Raw genomic sequence first — 21050 nt, 5'->3', positions numbered from 1 at the left:
TGGTGATACGAGTTGACAGAGGCAGATACACCCATTCATGGACAGGTCTGCAAATTCTGGTCTAAGTGAGGAAACTCAAGAAGAGCTTCTGGGTTCTAAAACCATAAAATGAGGACCTATCCACACCACCGGGGATTGCTAAATGACTTACGATCAGCTAGAGGAAGGAATCTTCAGAGGGGAGTGCCAGGGGGCATTATGAAGTACCTCTCAGGTACGCCACACCCCAGGCTAAGATCTCACATGTTCCATCTCAGTCTAACTCCTCCAGATCCCCAGGCTCAGCTCAAAAACACTGGCTGATGGCTTTGGATGTTCTAAAGACATTAAGGACAAACCCAGGTTACCTGTGGCTAAGAGATCTTCCTCCAAGAGTTGCCACTGATTCTGAAATGCTTGGTATTTAAAGAAGACTGAGTCACTCATTCTAATGGACACAGCTGTCTGCAAATTGGGGGACGCTGTATGGGACATGCATGTGTGTGTGCGTGCTAAGTCGCAGGGACATTATACATTAAATAAGAACTTTGTTTATTCAGGCCCTTCTCAACATATTCACGTGTCCACCTGTTCATGAGAAGTTTACAAAGACTTGCTGGGATGTTAGTCTTCGTTTTTGATGATTGAGCTTTAAAGAATTTTGCATACCAAAACTAAGCCAATAACATTAATGATTTTCCCCTAAAAAAACTTTTTATTTTTTATTTTGCACTGGACTATAGCCAATTAGCAATGTTGTAATAGTTTCAGGCAGACAGCAAAGGGACTCAGCCATACATATACATGTATCCATTCTCCCCCAAACTCCCCTCCCATCCAGGCTGCCACATAACATTGAGCAGTTTAATGTGCTATACAGTAGCCCCTTGTTGATTATCCATTTTAAATATAGCAGTGTGTACATGTCCACCCCCAACTCCCTAACTATATTTTCTCCCTATCCTTCCCCCCAGCAGCCATAAGTTCCATAATATAAGTGATTTTCTGAGTGCTAACTATAGACCCTGCTAAATAGTTCACTTCTGTGCTCATTTAATCCTCTCAACATCCTGAAGTAGTAACTATTTTTAAATCTATTTTTCAAAAGAAGAAAATGAGGGGAAAGGAAGTTAAATAACTTGCTTATGATCACAAAGCTTAGTAAACCAAAGTGTCCCCACAAAGTGTGTGAACGGAAACAGTTCAACACCAGGACTTGAGATCTTCACCACCATGCTGTACACGAGGTATGCGGCATAACTGACTTTTGTCACATGGTCTAATTTAAATTATTAGGCTTACAGTAAAGACCTAAGAATCTGAAACTGGAAAGAAGAGAGGGAGGGAGAGAGAGCGAAAGAGGAAGAAAAGAGGGAAAGAGGAAGGCAGAAAAGGAGACAGAAGGAAGGGTACACAGAAGACATTTTGAACTGGCGATAATTTCAACACTCGGGTTATAATTGGTTTTAAAACCTGTGAGTATATTTTGAGTTTATTTCCTTTCAGTTTATGTATTTTATGCAATTGATTGTATTATGTATAAAATTATTGCATGCTCAGTCTCTCACGCCTGACTTTGCTACTCCATGGACTATAGCCGGCCAGGCTCCTCCATCCATGGAATTTCCCAGCAATACTGGAGTGGTTTCCCATTCCCGTCTCCAGGGGATCTTCCCCAGCCAGTCATCAAACCAACCTCTCCTGTCTTTCTTGAATTGGCAGGTAGATTCTTTAACACTGCACCACCTGGGGATCCCTATATATAAAATTACTATATGTGTATGTATGTGTATATATATATATGTATATATGTATTATATATAAAATTTAGTATCCTACACTTTTTGTGTGACACTGTAAGCATTTCGCCAGAGTATGGAGTCCTTAGCATCACACTACATGCCATCATTTAATTAAACTATCATGAATAACACCATCAAGAGTATCTAGGAGCAGAAAGTTCTTTCTATTTTCTAATTATTTCCTTAGTATAGATTCCTAAGACAAGGCCTACTGAGTCAATGGGCATGAACCAGTCAAAAGATTGTTACCTCTCTTTTTTCTAGAAATTTCTTTTATCTTGTGCTTTTTTTTTAGTAAAAATTTAATTCTCCATTAAAACAAATTCAATAAACATTGAGTGGTAACACAATCTCCCAATGCCAGTTTTATACAGAAGCTCCATCTCTAATACAATCTGTGCCTCCGTGATACCCTCAGTGGCACACCAGTGCAGACTCACACACACACACACACACACACACACACACGCACTGCTCCCTCCACCGGGGAGGCTCCTCCCACCCTCGTCCCTGTGACAGATAACACTCTTGTCCTTTGGAAATCGAGACAGGGGAGCCTCCTCCTCAGGAAGCCACGGTCCTGAGGGCACTCCGGGGCACGGTGAGACCATCTCCTCTCTGCCCAGAGCATCCTGTGACTATTCTATCACACCGCTAATAGCATCGCCCTGTATTGTCACCCCATGTGCAGCAATCGCGCCCTGCTCACCTCTCTGTTCTTCCCATCTGGCACACAGGACCTGACATACTGTAAACATTCAATACATTTTGACTGAATGAATAAAATCTAGAAATGACTCTGCCAAAAACTGAAGTCTGAGGCGAGCTGGAGACTCATAAAGGAAGCTCAGCAAAATATCACCAGCCAAGACAAACAGGAAGCATCTCCGGGAAGTCCAGACCCATCAAATTTCTCAGAAAAGTAAAAAGGGGTGAGAGCAGGGGAGGAATGCCGGGCCTAAAGGGGGAGGCGAGTGAGTCTTACCCCCTAGAGACTCACATTTTGTTTGAGCTTACCTCTCAGCCAGCTTTGGGACGTCTGCATTTGGGCTTATTCCTTAAATGCTTGTCCTGACCAAGCCTGAATGCTCTTAAACTCCCATATTCTCCCCTGGTATTCGGCAGGATAGGGGCCTTCCAGGTGGCACAGTGGTAAAGAATCCACTTGCAAATGCAGGAGACACAAGGGATGCAGGTTTGATTCCTGGGTCAGGAGGATCCCCTGGAGTAGGAAATGGCAACCTGCTCCAGTATTCTTACCTGGAAAATTGGGTAAGCTATGTCTCAGTAACAAATTAAACCTGAAATCTCAGTGACTTAGCAGATATATTTAGCTTGCTCACACAATCTGAGTGAGTTAGTGGCTCTTTCATCCATCTAGTCCCTTAGGAATCCAGTTCTGTTTATCTGTGACACTGCCCTCCCAATATATGGTTTCCATGGGGTGCCATGGAGTGGATATGGCAGGCAACCTACAATTTGCCTGGAATTCCCACAATTCGTTGGCTAGAAGCAGTCATATGGTCTTGCCTAATCCTTAAGGGTGTTGGGAAATGTATTCTTTCCATTTGCCGAAGAGAGAGAATGTCCTCAAGACATTAAAAGTTAATGGGGAGTTTAGTGCATTACAGAGATTCATGATATCGGACGCATCCCTATTCAGAATTACACACAGACCCTGGTGGAAGGACATCCAGACAGTAACCTGGCTAGTGGTGCTCATCATGAAAGTGCCTGTCAGCCTGTGGTCCTCGAGTCACAGAAAGACTGGGGACAGCAGAGGCTGAGAATAGGGGTGGGGGCGCACAGGCTAGGGAGCAAAATGCCGATCATAATCCTGCGTTAGTGTAGAATTCTGGAAATTGAGTGGATGGTCAGCAAAGCATCATCAAGAACAAGAGAGTATAACGGATCATGAAAGGTGTCATGAGAAATGTCAATGACCATTCTTGTATCAACTAATGAAGAACAGAATCACAGCAGCAAGTATAGTGCTAAAAGTTCCGGAAGATCATTCATTCCTCTTCCATTCATTAATTCAGCCAATAAATTGTTATTGATGCCTACTTGATCCGAGCACTGAATATACAGTAATGAACCAGAAAGACAATATCCTTGCCCTCCTGGGGTTTCATTTTACCTGGAAGTGGGGGAGGTGATGTTAAGAAGAAGATGGGGAGGGGAGAGGGACCTGGGATATCACAGAAGGACATCTGCGTCCCAGAGGTAGAGGCCCAAAATAAACTTTCACTCGATGATGCCAGGCTTGCTGGGACAATCCATTCACAGCAAGTCAAAACTCTTCCCAAGTTAGCCCTTTGCTGCTTTTCCTTGGCAGGAAGGAGATCATCTTGTGTCACCCAGCAACTCTGAGGAGGCCACACTACAAACCAGTGTACTTTAGGTGTGAACAATGAACTGGACATGTGTCTGAGTTGGTGCTAAGTCCTCTTGTTTCTAAAAAAAAACACAAATGCCCTTTTTGAATCTCTAATACAATTTTCTATAGCCACCAAGTCTTTCCTTTTAGAGCTGCTACAGTAGTTCTAACTTAACCTTGGAGGCTTTTATATTGTGCTTATTTGTAGCCTAACAACTTGAGAGAGGCCTTAAGCATCTTATAGATTAAAAGTCAGCGCAGGAAAGCTACTGACTACTGTGTCTCAAGCCCCCACGTAGATTTGGTGGAGGCAGCTGGGTTTTCTTGGCTGGGAAGAGGAAGGAGCCTGGCCCACAGTTCTCCCTGGCAGATCCCAAGTGCTTGTTATCTGTTTCATGAAACACATTGAAAGAAATCCAGAGGAAGACTTTCCTGGTGGTTCAGACAGTAAAGAACCAGCCTGCCAACGCAGGAGATGCAGGTTCTATCTCTAGGTTGGGAAGATCCCCTGGAGGAGAAAATGGCAACTCACTCCAGTATTCTTGCCTGGGAAATCACCTGAACAGAGGAGCCTGATGGGCTACAGTCCATGGCGTCACAAAGAGTCGGACAAGACTTAGCAACTAAACAACAACAAAACTCGGCCCAGCTAAAGCCACTGAGAGCCAGACCGAGCCTCCTCAGAAACCTGCAGTGGCATCTCCAAAAGGTTATCAGCTGTCAATCATCCTCATGTAATTTTCTCTCCTTGCTGTGCTTGCCATAGGCTGAGGCAATCTCACAAATGTGGGGTCTCAGGATGTGACTCACAGAGAAGCAGATTCCTCAGAAGCAACTGAGTTTGCTCAGTTGTTTGACTGAGTTGACCGCAGAGGCTGAGTCCAGGAAGTTCCTCCTGACAAGTAGTGTCAGTGACCTGCTGTTGCTGCTCAATTGCTAAGTTCAGTTGCGTCCCACTCTTTGTGACCCCATGGACTACAGCATGCCAGGGTTCCCTGTCCCTCACTATCCCCCGGAGTTTGTCCAAGGTCATGTCCATTGAATCAGTGATCCCATTCGGCCATCTCATCCAGATGAGATCATTCAGAAGGAACCTGGAATATTAGGTCATAGCTCTATATTCCTACAGTGTGGGATCAGTAACAGGTGATCACAAGTGGGGCACAATGACGGTTAGTTAACTGGACAACCAGAAAGCCTAGGAGCAGTGGGAATTATGTCCAGCTGGGATGGGGGGCAGGACGGGGTGGGAGGAGGCAATCAGGAAGAGGAATGAGGCAAACGGGGAGGCAAGGGGTCCGAGTGAGTGTCAGTGGCCATGCACACTGCCCCCCACCTCCTCCCCAAGCAACCCCTCCCTGCCCACTACCCCTTGTCTCCATTCACTTCCTTTCTTTGCAGTTTCTGCTAACATTTTCTCACATGTTGCACTTACTTGCTAGGACTGTTTTAACAAACCAAGGAACTGAAACAACAGAAATGTATTGTCTCACGGTTCTGGAAGATGAAAGTCCAGGAACTAGGTGCCGGCAATGACATGTGCCCTCTGAAGGCACTAGAGTTCTAGGCCTCTCTCCTAGCTTCTGAGAGTTTCTTGGGTTGTAAAAACATAGCTCCAGTATTTACGTGGCTCTTTTTTTTCTTGTGGGTCGCTCTGTGTCTTAATTTATTCTTTGCATAAGGACACACTCATACTGGATTAGTGTCCACTCTGATGACCTCATCTGCAAAAACTCAGTTTCCAAATTAGGTCTCATTCACAGGTCCTGGGGGTTAGTACTTCAGCATAACATCTGGCAACACAAGTCAATTCATAAAACGTGTCAGTCTCAGCTCTACTCTTTTTTTTCAGTTTGTTATTCAGTGTTTATTAAATAGATTCAGTCTTATATATGCTACACAGATCAAAAGCAAGAGGATTCCACATGCTTATGAAATCAGTGCATTTAGCAAAGTAATACCATGGAGATAACAGCTTGAGTAACAGCTCATTGGTCTTTTGTTAAGTGAGGGAAGAGGAAGTTGGTCTGTGTGAGTCATTTCACACACACACACACACAAAAAAACAATTGAGTTGCAACTCATAGAAGACATACATTCTAAAAATTAAAATATTAAGCCACACTTATTGGAAAACCTCACTATATAAAACACAAATAATTTTTATAGAGCATTGAGGAACTCTTCACCAGCTTAGAAGAGCCACGATAAGCTGCACAGACAGCTCTACTCTTTTTTTTAATAGCTAACATGCATACAGTGGGCTTCCCAGTTGGCACTAGTGGTAAAGAACTCTACTTGCCAATGCAGGAGATGCTGGTTCAATCCCTGGGTCAGGAAGATCCCCTGGAAGAGTGCAACCCACCCCAGTATTCTTGCCTGGAGAGTTCCGTGGACAAAGGAGCCTGGTGGGCTACAGTCCACAGAGTTGCAAAGAGTCGAACACGACTAAAGTGACTTAGCTCACACTCACACATGCATATGGTAAAAATTTCAAAGAGTAAAAAGAAATTAATCTCCCTCCCATTCCTGTTCCCCAGTCACCCTCCTCAAAAGTAATCACTGCTGCTTGTGTCTTATATCTCTTTCCAAGAGTAGTCTCTGTATGTAAAGCAGCCAGATACATACGTGGACAGACGGTTGAGAGAGAGAAACAGAGATATCTCCTCCATTTTTTTGTTTTTATTTTTGTTCCTCTGGTTTTTAATCAGTCAAATAAAAACCTTTCCATAAATAAATACTGAAGCTGTATATTACAATGTAAGAGAAAACAATCAAGGAATAAAATGCCAAATCTCGGCAAACAGCAATACTCTCCACTCTTCTTGAAGTAAATGGAGTCTGAGACTTTCTGTCCACAAGATAATATCAATGACTAAGCTACATCATAGAAAAGGAAAAGGGAAATTTCTGAGAGCAAGAAGAGACAAATTAAGGTTGCCTTTCCAGTGAGAAAGCAGATTGGATGCACAAGCCCCTTGGAGACACCCAGGAGGTAACCTCATGGCCCTTAATCCAAAGCTGTCATGGGACCTCTGCTCTGGGCTCAGGCTAACTCAGGCAGACCCCAAGAGAAATCCAGGTAGAAGTCAACAGTTGAAGATATCATACAATCCTACAAAGATTCAGACTCATTCCTCCAAGATCTCAAATAAGCCTTCCCTTTCAGACATCCATATGGTTTGCTTTTTTCCCAGAAACCTCCTAAGCCAATTTTTTTTTTTCCCCCAACCATGGTTGGTTTACAACACATTATCTGTCATGTCATGGTGGGCAAAAAACTTGGCAGGCCCCACCCACCACTCTGTAGCTTGTTCATCTCCTTTCATCCAGATACCAGTCCACACAGTGCACTTCATGGGTCGCTTCATGCTTCCTAAGGGCTGCCTGTAAACCAGGATAAGTGCTTGCATCAGTGCCCTAGGATGGGCCACTTTGTCCTGACAGCTCTGGTAGTGTCAATCACCGCCTACAAACACCCCCAGATGACTCCAACACGCAGGCAGGGCTGGGAGCGATTGACTGAATTCAGCCAGGGTCAGAGCTCTAAGAACCTCCAGAGATGCTTACAGATCAGACTCAACTCGTTCAGATGTGAACTGTCTCCCGAGAGCTGCAGTCAGTTCCCGGCTCAGTCCTCTGGCCCTTACTGACAGTTCTCTGCACCAGAGTTTTCAAGGTCTGACTCCCTCACAAGGAAGGATGTGGGCTGTCAGGGTGCTGGCAGGTGGGGCCAGCATGCTTCTAAAACAGTACTGCTTCTATGGTTTTTCCACACAAACGTAAGCCTTTCAGTGGACTCAATTTACTAACACATTATTTCAGGGAGGCGGGATGAATTGGGAGATTGCGATTAACGTATATACACTTCTATGCATGAAGTAGGTAACTAATGAGAACCTACTGTATTGCACAGGGAACTTTACCCAGTGCTCTGTGGTGTTTACAGGACAGAACTGACTCCATGTTAGACCTGTTTCTTTTACTTTAACATTTGCTTCCTGTTGCTTCTGTCACCAGGGCCTGCCCCGGGAAACCCTGAGCCCCTGCCTGAATGTTAAATCAAAATGGCTTTGTTCAAAATGCTGTCCACCTGTGGATGGCTAAGGAAGGAAGAAATGGACACATCCCCTTCCAGAGGCCATTCCAGAAGGTATTAACAAAATTAACAGCCTTTTTACTTTACTTTCTCATCTCCCCACACTCTGTTCTATGAAAGAACCTGGCATTCGAACCCTGATAAGATAGTTATTAGTTTGCCATTAGTCTGCCATTTTCTCGGGCCGCTAGCTTTCCAAATAAAGTAGTATTGCTTACCTCAACACCTCGTCTCTCAGAATTATTGGTCTGTCACGAGATGAGCAGCAAGAACTCAGACTCGGTAACATGGCGGCAAAGGGAATATATGTATACGTACAGCTGATTCACTTTGTTGTACAGTAGAAACTAACACAAATTGTAAAGCAACTAAACTCCAATAAATACTAAAAAAGTAAAACATTATTTTTTTAAAAAACCCACATTCTACCTTCTCCAGCCCAGCTTTGGGAATGTACCAGGAAGCGCCAAGAATTCCTCCCTAATGTTTCCCATATGGCTGCTCTCTTGCCAAGCTACCGTGCTGACACAGCGTCAACAGATTCTCTTAAATGGCAACCCACTCCAGTGTTCTTGCCTGGAGAATCCCAGGGACGGGGAGCCTCGTGGGCTGCTGTCTATGGGGTCACACAGAGTCGGACACGACTGAAGCAACTTAGCAGCAGCAGCAGTAGCAGCCGGGCAGCTGACTTCACAGAGGCCCTTGTCACTCACTGTCAATCTGTTAAGAGCACCTGAAAGCAAAGCAAGAGAGGATGAGGTGGAGGTGGTGGAATCTTAGGACTCTGAGCAACATGGAGGGGACAACCAGGGGCCAGCATGATGCATTTACAATAATAATAACATCAGTAGGGACTTCCCAGGTGGTCAAGTGGCTAAGACTCTGCACTCTCAGTGCAGGAGGCCCAGGTTGGATCTCTGGTCAGGGAACTAGATCCTACATGCCACAACTAAGACCCAGTGCAATCCCAAATATATTAATTAATTAATAATGATGATAATAATAGCAGCAGCAAGCCCTCTCCAACTCTGCAGAGTCACCCTGTCCCCTGGGAGGTGGAGCTGCTTTGGGGAGAAAGATGACTCATAGGAAGACTTCTGACCTTTGGGGAAAACTCATTTATCTCTTGAGGCCACCAATGGAGAGTCCCAGGAGAGCCCAAGGCATTCCAGCTGGGGATAGAGTGGACAGGCCCATGTCTACATCAGAGGACAAGCAGAGCTCAGGAAAAGCCTCTACAAAGAGAGGGGCTCAGAGAGCTTCAGGATGGGTCCTGCAGAACCTCTGCTGTTCTCCAAGCCTCACCTGGGAAATGCATTGCATTTGGAAGGATTCCAGGCCACTGAAGCCACCACTGGGGCACTTGGCTCCTTAGAGAGGTTCCCAGTGCTTCTCCGAAGTATGCCAAGCTTTACCTTTTGAACACCTACCCCAAGTCAGATGCTCTGCTCTACTGGGAGACATTTTTAACTATTAGGAGGTCCCTCCTACTTTTTGAGCTCCGTATCTCATCATGATTACCCTATACTTGTTTTCTGTGTATATCAATAGTATGTGTTTCCACACATGCGTAATTTATTAACCATCAAATGGAAAATGTGCATGTTCCACTTCTAGGAATCTCTCCCATGGAAACACAAGCACAGGGACTTCCTTGGTGGTCCAGTGGCTAAGATTCCGCGCTCTCAATCCAGGCCGCCTGGGTTCTATCCCTGGTCAGGGAACTAGATCCCACATGCTGCAGTGCAACTAAGAGTTCCTATGTTGCAACTAAAGATCCCACGTGCCACAAGTAAGACCCAGTGCAGCCAAATAAATGAAAGTAAGGGAAGGAGGAAGAAAGAAAGAAAGATGAGCACAAGTACGTAAGAAACATGTGAGTGCATGAGGATGGTCCCTGGGGAACTGTAACAGAGTGCTCCCTGGCACTGGGACTGTTCAATCAAACTTGGAATGACCACACCGAGGGGATTAGCGCATCAAACAGGACAGGCGAGTGGAGGTGATGGCTTCAGATGATCTTCCACTTATAAGCCCTTGAGTTGCTCCATCTCAGGAAGTGCATCTCAGGAAGAGCAGACGCTCTGGCCTCACTTTCTGTCCTCTCTGCCTCCCTTGTTTCTCCTCCCCTCGGCACTGGCCATGAGGCTCCGTGGAGAAGGGGATCAGGACCAGGTGGCCCATCAGGAACCTCCAAGTGGTCCCTGATGTGTCTGGGCCACCTCTTCTGGTTATGCTGGGAGGAGGGAATCCAATGTAACACCAAAAAAAACACAGGGCCAGTGTACCCATCCCAAGGACACACATTTCTATAGCCATGAAACCTATAGAGCTTCAAATGGGGCCATAACAGGCGTAGCCAGAGGGAATGCAGCAGCTGCTCTGAGCATGGCATCAACCAAGTCTGCAGGCCCAAGACAGACAAACACAGCAACACTAGGAGTCTAAGAGGAAGTGCAACCAGCATGATCATGGGGTGGGGCCTGTGAGGGTAAGTGCTGCAAGCTTGTCCTGGGGGTTGCTTCCAACATGTCACCAGGAATCAGTCCTCCCCTAGGGGGCAGCCAGGAGTGTGGCAACTGCAAAGACAACTATTAGGTAGCCGCAAAAGTGATTGCAGTTTTGCACTGTTGAACTTTCCCATTTGATATTGAAGTACATTCTTAAATAAATGTAGTCATGTTAATGTGCATTACTCACTTTATGTTTTTGGCTAATGACGTATTACTTGCTGTTTCAGTTCAGTTCAGTTCAGTCGCTCAGTCGTGTCTGACTCTTTGTGACTCCATGGACTGCAGCACACCAGGCTTCCCTCCATCACCAACTCCCGAAGCTTACTCAAACTCATGACCATCGAGTTGGTGATGCCATCCAATCATCTTATCCTCTGTCGACCCCTTCTCCTCCCACCTTCAATCTTTTCCAGCATCAGGGTCTTTTCCAATGAGTCAGTTTTTCTCATCAGGTGGCCAAAGTATAGGAGTTTCAGCTTCAGCATCTGTTCTTCCAAAGAATATTCAGGACTGATTTCCTTTAGGATAGACTGACTTGATCTCCTTGCAGCCTAAGGGACTCTCAAGAGTCTTCTCCAGCACCACAGTTCAAAAGCATCAATTCTTTGGCACTCAGCTTTCTCTATAGTCCAACTCTTACATTCATACATGACTACTGGAAAAACCATATCTTTGACTAGACATACCTTTTTTGGCAAGTAATGTCTCTGCTTTTTAAAATGCTGTCTAGGTTTGTCATAGCTTTTCTTCCAAGGAGTAAGTGTCTTTTAATTTCATGGCTGCAGTCACCATCTGCAATGATTTTGGAGCCCAAGAAAATAAACTCTCTCACTGTTTCCATTGTTTCCACGTCTATTTGCCACACAGTAATGGGACTGGATCTTAGTTTTCTGAACGTTGAGTTTTAAGCCAACTTTTTTCACTCTCTTCTTTCACTTTCATCAAGAGGCTCTTTAATTCTTCACTTTCTGCCATAAGGGTGGTGTCATCTGCATAGCTGAGGTTATTGATATTTCTCCCGGCAATCTTGATTCCAGTTTGTGCTTCATCCAGCCCAGCATTTCTCATGATGTACTCTGCATATACTTGCTGTTTATTTGATATTAATTTTAGATTATAGAAATGATGTTAGACAAAAAGCAAATTCAAGTGATTTGAGTTCTAAATGGACCATAAACGAGAGGAGACAACTGGCAACATCAACAATGAATCTGGCCCAGAAACTCTTAATGACTGTACAGTGCAATGGTGGTTCAAGAAGCTTTGCAAAGGAGACCAGAGCCCTGAAGATTAGGAGTGCAGTGGCCAGCCATCAGAAGTTGACAACAACCAATAGAGAGCAATCATTGAAGCTGATCCTCTTACAACTACACCAGAAGTTGCCCAAGAACTGAATGTCAACCATTCTACAGTCGTCAAGCATTTGAAGCAAATTGGAAACTCAATAAGTGGATGCCTCATGAGCTGATGAAAATTTTTAAAGTGGTCATTTTGAAGTCATCTTCTCTTATTCTACACAACAACAAACCATTTCTCGATCAGATTGTGATCTGTGATGAAAATTGGCTTTTATGCGACAACCAGCTTAGTGGTTGAACCCAGAGAAGCTCCAAAGCATTTCCCAAAGCCAAACTTGCACCAAAGAAAAGTTATGGTCACCATTTGGTGATCTGCTGCCTATCTGATCCACTACAGCTTTCTGAGTCTTGGCGAAATCATTACATCTGAGAAGTATGCCCAGCCAATCAATGAGATGTACCAAAAACTGCAATGCCTACAGCCAGCACTGGTCAACAGAAAGGGCCAATTCTTCTCCACAATAATGCCTGACTGCACATTGTGCAACCAACACTTCAAAAGTTGAACAAACTGGGCTACGAAGTTTCTGCCCTCCCCCCGCACATTCACCTACCTCTCACCAACTGACTACCACTTCTTCAAGCATCTTGACAACTGTTTTGCAGAGAAAAAGTTTCTACAACAAGCAGGAGACAGAAAATGCTTTCCAAGAGTTTGTTGAATTGTAAACCAAGGATTTTTATGCTACAAGAATACACGAATTTATTTCTCATTGGCAAAAATGTATTGATTGTAGAGGTTTCTATTTTGATTAATAAAGGTGTGTTTGAGCCTACTTATGACTTAAAATTCATGATCCAAAACTGCAATTACTTTTTCATCAACCTACTAGTAAGTTCGTGGTGAAAGTGAAAGTGTTAGTTAGTTAGTTAGAAGAGTTCCGTCACGTCCAACTCTTCACAACTGCATGGACTGCAGCCCACCAGGTTCCTCTCTCCATGGAATTCTCCAGGCAAGAATACTAGAGTGGGTTGCCATGCTTTCCTCCAGGGGATCTTCCAACCCGGGGATCGAACCCGGATCTCCTGCTTTGCAGGCGGATGCTTTACCACCTGAACCACCAGGGAAGCAGCTAATGTTCAGGTGATGGGATTTCTCTTCTCAACCACGCAGAGTGAACACTCCATAAGTGAGCAAAATGGAAGCCAGAGCCTGCTGGGACAAAGCTGAAGACCAGAAGGAAAAAGAAATATAAAGCTCCTCAATGTTATGAGACAGCTTGGATAGGAGAGGAGGTTGAGGGAGAATGGATATATGTATATATATGACTGAGTTGCTCTTGCTGTGCACCCAAAGCTATCACACCTGAAACTATCACAATTAAACTTTGCTAATTGGCTATACTCCAATGTAAAATAAAAAGTAAAGAGAAAAAAAGATTTAATGATAGGAAGAGTCACCATCACCACAGGACAGGTGAAAGTCACCACAGGACAAGGAAAGCTGGTCAACCCAAAATCCATCTCCTTAACCAGGGGTAGAGCTACTAGACTGAGGAAAAAGAGGGTTTATGGATTGAATTTTATCTCCCCAAAAGGCAAGGTCATCCTAACCTGCAGGATATACAAATGTGACCTTATTTGGAAATGGGGTCTTTGCAGATGTAATCAATTTAAAATGAGGTCACTGAAGTGGGCCCTACTCCCTTATGGTGTCCTTAAAAGAAGGGGAAACTTGGACACAGACAGATACACACGCACACACACACACACACACGCACACACACACAGAGGGAACACGTGTAAAGACAGCCATGTGTTGACAGAAGTGAAAGTTGGAGTGTACATCTACAAGCCAAGGATTACTGACAACTACTAGAAACTGGAAGAAGGAAGGGATGATTTTTCTCCAGATCTCTCAGGGAATATGGCCCTGCCAACAGCTTGATTTCAGATTTCCAGACCCTAAAACTGTGAGAGAATAAGCTTCTATCATTTTAAGCCACCCCAGTTTGTGGCATCACAGCACTAGGAAACTAATACTTGGGGAACAGATCTGCTCCTGCTCTCACCACAGGCCCACCAGGAAGGATCTAGGACACCACAAATGAGGTGAGCTGATCTACAGCTACTTCAGTTTCTATAGGTTAAAAAACCCAGTTGGGCTGGCTGTCTCTTGAAGAATTTGAAAGAGCTAGTCCTACTCCAAAATTGGTAGACCCTCAATGCAATCTTGATCAAAATACCAACAGCATTTTTCACAGAACTACAACAAATCATTCTAAAATATGTATGTAAATACAGAAGACCACAACTAGCCAAAGCAATCTTAAGAAAGAAGAACAGGGCTTGAGGTATCACACTCTCTGACTTCTGATTACTATACTACAGTAATCAAAAGAAAAGAAAGCTACAGGAATCAAAACAGCATGGTACTGGCACAAAAACAGATACATAGATCAATGAAATAGAATCAAGAGCCCAGAAACAAACCCACGCACATATGGTCAATTAATCTATGACAAGGAGGCAAGGATATACAATGGAAAAAATGAGTCTCTTCAATAAGTGGTGTTGGGGGACAGCTACATGTAAAAGAATGAAATTCGAACATTTTCTCACTCCACATAAAAAGATAAATAAACTCAATATGGATTAAACATCTAAATATAAGACCAAAAACCATGAAATTCCTATAAGAAAACATAGGCAGAATACTCTCTGACATAAATTGCAGCAATATTTTTTTTTTGGATCTATCTCCCAAGGCAAAAGAAACAAAAGCAAAAACAAAAAAATGGGAAGATGATGCAAATCACCTAAACTTTTGCATATGATAAGTTTGCAGGAAGAAAGCCTGGCTTACTGCAATGGGGTGTAATTAAACTCAAAATCTTTTGCTCAGCAAAAGAAACCAAAAGAAACAAAATGAAAAGACAATGTATTAAATGGAAGAAAATATTTGCAAATGATGTGACCAATAAGGGGTTAATATCAAAATACATAAACAGCACACAGAATTGAATATCAAAAAAAAACCTAGTTAGAAAATGACAGAAAATATGAATTGATATTTTTCCAAAGAAGATATACAGATGGCCAACAGGCACATGGAAAGATGTTCAGCATCAGTAATCATGAGACAAATGTAAGTCAAAACCACAATGAAAGATTACCTCACACCTGTCAGAATGGTTATCATAAAAAATACCACAAAAAGCAAATGTTGGCAAGGATGTGGAGAAAAGGGAACACTTGTACACTGTTGGTGAAAATGTAAATTCATTTACTGGAAAACAGTACGGAGGTTCCCCTAAAAATTTAAAATAGAGTTACCACATGACCCAGAAATTCCACTCCTGAGTTTGTATCTGAATAAATGAAAAACATTAATTCAAAAGCATACATGCATCCCAATTTCATAGCAGTTGTGTTTACAATAGCAAAGATATTAAAACAATCTAAGTATCCATCAACAGATGAATGGATAAACAAGATGTGGTTTATACATACAATGGAATACAACTCAGCCATTAAAAAAGAATGAAAATTTGCCATTTGCTACAACATGGATGGACCTGGAGAGTATTATACTAAGTGAAATAAGTCAGATAGAGTCAAATGCTGTTATGTTATCAGTTAAATGTGGAATCTGGAAAAAAATGAATGAATATAACAAAATTGAAATTGACTCACAAATATAGAGAACAAACTAGTGGGTATCAATGGGGAGAGGGAAGGAGGGAGGGGCAAGATAGGGGCAGGTGATTAAGAGATACAAACTACTCTGTATAAAATAATAAGCTGCAAGGATATACTGTACAGCACAGAGTAAGCCAATTTTCATAATACCTTTATATAGAGTATAATCCATAAAAATATTGAATCACTGTTATATACCTGAAACTAATATTGTATATAAGAACATTGTAAATCAATTATACTTCAATTTTTTAAAAAGTGCCCCAACTTTTAGTGAAAGGAACAGTGTGTCTAAGACTGTGATGAAAAGCAGAGGAACATCAGAGGGTACCTAAATCCTGTGACCAAGAAGGCAGTAATCTCTGAAGCAGGTTAAAGAAAAAGGAGATCAGGAAGACCAGACTCAGAGAAGTATCCCTACAGAGTCATTCCAGCTTTCCTTACTTCAATTCAATTAAATAAAAGGAAATCCATAGAATCTGAGCGTGAAACTCTCACGTGTTTTAGGACACAATACCACAATGTTTACAGCAAAACAATTAGAAACAGCAGAAACTTGAAAACAGCTCAAATGTCCATTAAAAAGGGGCAGGATAGATGGTGGTATATGTATCAGTGAGATGCCATGCAACAAAGAAAACGAATCGTGGCCACATTTATTAGCATTAATGAATGTTGCAAAATGTTCAGTAAACCAGCAAGGCATAGAAGAATGTATATCATGTAATTGCATGTATAGAACAATTGAAAAACCAACACCAATAACACACTGTTTAGGATACATACGTGGTGACTTCAGGTAATGCATAGGGAGTTTATATGGGACCGTTACAGAGACAGCAGGAACCAGCTGGAATCAGGGCTTCCCTGGTGGCTCAGTCAGTAAAGAGTCTGCTCATGGTGCAGGAGACCTGAGTTCGATCCCTGGGTCAGGAAGATCCCCTGCAGAAGGAAATGGCAACCCACTCCAGTATTCTTGCCTGGAAAATGCCATGGACAGAGGAGCCTGGAGGGCTGCAGTTCACAGGGGTCCCAAAGACTTGGACATGACTGAGTGATTAACACAAACATCCCAGCATTAAATTGGCTTAAACAATAATGGAACAGACTGTCACACAGCAGAAAGTCAAAAGCAGAGGAGCATAGTAAGATCAGGACTGCCCTGGTCTATGTAACTGCCCTTATAACAAGAAAATCCAACACCAGTCTCAGAAAGAAAAAAAAAAATCAAAAACTCCTTTCCAACCTCTCCTTGACCAGGTGAACCCAACATAGGACACATGCTCACACCCACACCCATAAAAGTACACAGAGGAATATTATATGCTGACTGACTTAAACCCAGATTGTTGAACCAATCACTAAGAAATTGGGTCCCGGACCAATCACTCCAAGAGGGACACTTGGAGTAAAAACAAGAAAGATGGCAAACTGTTGGGTTCAAAAACAGAATTCAATCCCAACCCTGTCCGAGTTTCTCTTGCTAGTTTGAAAGTAATGCTTAGGAATAAAAAAATGGAATGTGGCAAGGGGAACCAAGGGTTTAAAATGTGTCAGTGAGCCCCAGTTGGATCTCTGGTCAAGGAAATAAGATTCCGTATGCCACATGCCTCAGCTGGGGGAAAAAAATTTTATTCAGTAAAATGTGTCAACAAGGATGAGGTATAAGAGTAAACCCACTAGTTACAGGTAAACCCAAGCACTTTACAGTAGAAGAAAAGCAAGACAAACTTTTACCAAATGTCTTTGATGCACTTTATAAAGGTCCTCTTGTTTATTCCTCATTACAATCCTATGAGGTTTGTTTCATCACACCCATTTTACAGATGAGGAATCAGGCACAGAAAGGGCTATCTTTCAAGGACTATATGGCTCAAGGTCACAATGCTAAGAGACAGGGAAGCCAGGACTCAAACCCATATCTATGGTCCCCAAACATCATATTCTTTCCACTGAGAAGCTGGGTAGCTGCTGGTGAGGCTAGCAGCAGGACTGACCCTGACCTCTTCAAGGTGTCCAAAGACAACTTCAGCTAAGGCAAGGTCTGACTCCTCAGAGCACATGTACCCTTGAGCCAGGGAGAGGCAGTATGCCTGTTCTTGTTGAGTTGCCAAATTGTGTCTGACCCTTTGCGACCCCGTGGACTGGCAGCACATCAGGCCTCCCTGTCCCCTCACCATCTCCCAGAGTTTGCCCGAGTTCATGTCCATTGAGCAGGTGATACCATCCAACTATCTCATCCTCTGTTGCCCCGTTCTCCTCCTGCCATCAATCTTTCCCAGCATCAGAGTCTTCTTCATCGAGTCAGCTATTCTCATCAGGTAGCCAAAGTATTGGAGCTTCAGCTTCAGCAACAGTCCTTCCAGTGAATATTCAAAGTTTCCTTCAGGTTGACTGATTTGATCTCCTTGCTGTCCAAGGGACTCTCAAGAGCCTTCTCCAGCACCACTTTGAAAGCAGTATGCCTACTTCTCCTGAATGTTCCATCCTGGTTATAACAGTGCCACTCAGGTGTGATGATTTAGAAACAGCCCCAAATCCAACTTCCGGATCTGTTAATTAACAGCCCTCACTTAGATCACTGTGTCAGGTCAATTTCTGCCTATAGGAGAAAAAAAAAAAAAATCCACAAAACCATTCTCTTATTTCAGATCTTTTTCTTCTGCTAGGTGTTCGAGAAGTGCCAAATCACCATGCTCCCTGCTCTCCCAAACTGCTACCCAAACCAGAGCCCCTAAAGAGGCAATCCAATATAGGACCCAATTCTGCCTCTCCCCTCCCCACCCCAGGCCGTGCCAAGTGTCAGCCATGCCATGCCAAATGCCCATGTCTGGGCAGACATCTGACTTAAAGATATTGTATGAGTGGACATGCTCATACAAATAGTGTATGAGATGTATACCCAAAGATGACATCTACCCCATAGGACGCACTCGAAAATCTCCACGAGCAGAAAATACTCATCTTCAGGCCAAAAAGCCATTGCTTTGTTTCAAGTCTCTTAATCTGTATCGATTGAGACTGTAAGAAGGGTAAGAAACAGCAAGAAAGGAAGAACTATTGTAAATTATTGTGATTGTGATAAAATTCCAATTAGCATGAAATTTCTAACAGTGCAAAGACTTACAGGGACTTTCTTTCACCCTGCAAAAGCACAGCTAGATAAACAGCTTTCTGCTTTCACTTTAGTGTTTGCCTTGTATTATACTGTCTTTTAGCGAGCTTCCCTGGTGACTCAGTGGTAAAGAATCCGCCTGCCAATGCAAGAGATGCAGGTTTGATCCCTGGGTGGGGAAGAGCCCCTGGAGGAGGAAATGACAATCCACTCCAGTATTGTTGCCTGGGAAATCCCATGGATAGAGGAGCCTGGTGGGCTACAGTCCATGGGGTCAGACATGACTGAGTGACTAACTCGACTTAGTGACTAACAACAACAACACTGCCTTTTAGGGGAAAAAAGAATTATCAGTCCATCAAAAACCATGTCCTGTCAGCTGAGTACTCTTCTCCCTCACTCCAGTGACACACACTCATCCCACCTGCACTATTTTCTGAAGAGTCGTGTTCACTGGGAAAGCAAGCTCATTACCCAAACATCTATTTCAGTGTTCAAATGCCATTCTTCCTCCCCTGCTTCCTGCCATGTCTCCCTTTCCACTCTCCGCTTGCTTCTGCACTTCCTCTCTTCTCTCGCTTTCTGGGATGTGGAAAGAATTGATTAAGCTCCTAGTCCAACACTTGCAGCAGTCTTCTTTCTCTTTCCTGAGACTTCTTCAGCTGTAGGAAGACTCAGGTTCCCATTGAGACATTGTTGTGGGAGCCCGCGGGCTGAAGGGGCAGGCAAGGGAGCTGGGGAGCTGGAGTCAGGCAGATGCTTTTTCTGTCAAAGACAAAGGCCCCCTCCACCCGAGCCTCTCCAGTTTCCAGCACTTGCATACCCCTCAGATCAAAGGGCTGCTCTGCATATGAAAAACACCACCCATAATGTGGCTCCCATCAGCCCCACCCCACCCTGTCAGCTGCTGCTCTCAACAAAGACCCTGACATCTGTTTAGGCACAGCCCGCACCCTCTGGGGCACTGGCTTGTTGCATCTTCATTTTTCTCAGTTCACTTTTGTGGGCCATTCAGTCCCTTGAAGTAGAGTAGGGGAGCAGAGGGGAAGCTCTCTCTCACCCTCAGATCATTCCACTCACATCATTTTTCAAGACACCTTGAGGATTCTGGTCCTCACCTCTCCCACCTCAAGCTCATTTACTTCACCCTCTCAGCCACTCTTGTATCTTATTAATATTTTATTTATTTATTCACTTATTTATTGGCTGTGCTGAGTATTTGTCGCTGTGCAGGTTTTTCCCTAGTTGGGGCGAGGAGGGGCTACTCTCATTGCAGTGTGCGCGCTTCTCATTGCAGTGGCTTCTCTTGTTGCTGAGCGCGGGCTCTAGGGCACACAGGCCTCAGTAGTTGCAACTCCCAGGCTCTAGAGCACAGGCAGAACAGTTGTGGCACAAGGGCTTATTTGTCCCCTGGCATATGGGATCCACCCGAACCAGGGGTCAAACCTGAGGCTCCCGCATTGGCAGGTGGATCCTTTACCACTGAGCCACCAGGGAAGCCCCTCGGCCACTCTTAAAAATCTCTTTTCTTCTTTGCCTAAAAAGGTACCATACCCTTCGAACAGTCTAAACTGACCCTTCATAGCAAAATGGTGGTGGAAATTTGACTCCTTTTCTTGTCATGTTAATAGATGCTGCCAGACTTGGGAACTTCCACGCGCTTCGCTGGACGTGAGGTCTGCCTTTCAGAAGGAAAAGATGCTTCTCAAAACTTGAACCTGAGAGCACCTCAGCCAAAGGATTCAGGTGAGGACCAGAGAAACTGATCTTCAGTGATTTTCTGACCTGAAGAAGTGTCATTTTGCTAATGATGACAATTCCTGAATTCCAGGAGACCACAGGCCGACAAGCTGGAAGAGAACGTTGGGCCTTTCCTCTTTCAACTCCTGCCACCTCCTGCACATCCTCGAAGCCCTCTTCTCCCTTTGATCAGGTCCCTCGACCACCTCTCCTTCCATCCAGCCCACATGTGCCCTGACTTCACGGGTGACTGAGCACATTGTCTTCTGTTATGGATATGGACTGAACTATTTCCCTCACTCCTCATTACTCCCCCCACCACCATCCCCAGTTCATAGGTTAAAGTTCTCTTGTGAACTTCAACCTCCTATGACTGTATTTGGAGACGGGACTTTAAGAAGGTCATTAAGATTATGGGAGCA

General features: G+C 43.9%; 1 long non-coding RNA gene across 1 annotated transcript; it reads left to right on the top strand.

Annotated features, from left to right (window-relative positions):
• The first annotated feature begins 751 nt into the window (after positions 1-751).
• Positions 752-20804, top strand: LOC133257163 (uncharacterized). Its single transcript, XR_009739430.1, has 4 exons — positions 752-1454; positions 8182-8314; positions 20520-20634; positions 20720-20804. It is a non-coding gene; the product is annotated as an uncharacterized LOC133257163 (long non-coding RNA).
• Positions 20805-21050: the final 246 nt, after the last annotated feature.

This window comes from Bos javanicus, chromosome 11 (genome assembly GCF_032452875.1).
Source record: "Bos javanicus breed banteng chromosome 11, ARS-OSU_banteng_1.0, whole genome shotgun sequence".
Taxonomy (NCBI): domain Eukaryota; kingdom Metazoa; phylum Chordata; class Mammalia; order Artiodactyla; family Bovidae; genus Bos; species Bos javanicus.
The sequence above is the reverse complement of the archived record's forward strand: the minus strand, read 5'-3'. Positions and strand labels throughout refer to the sequence as shown.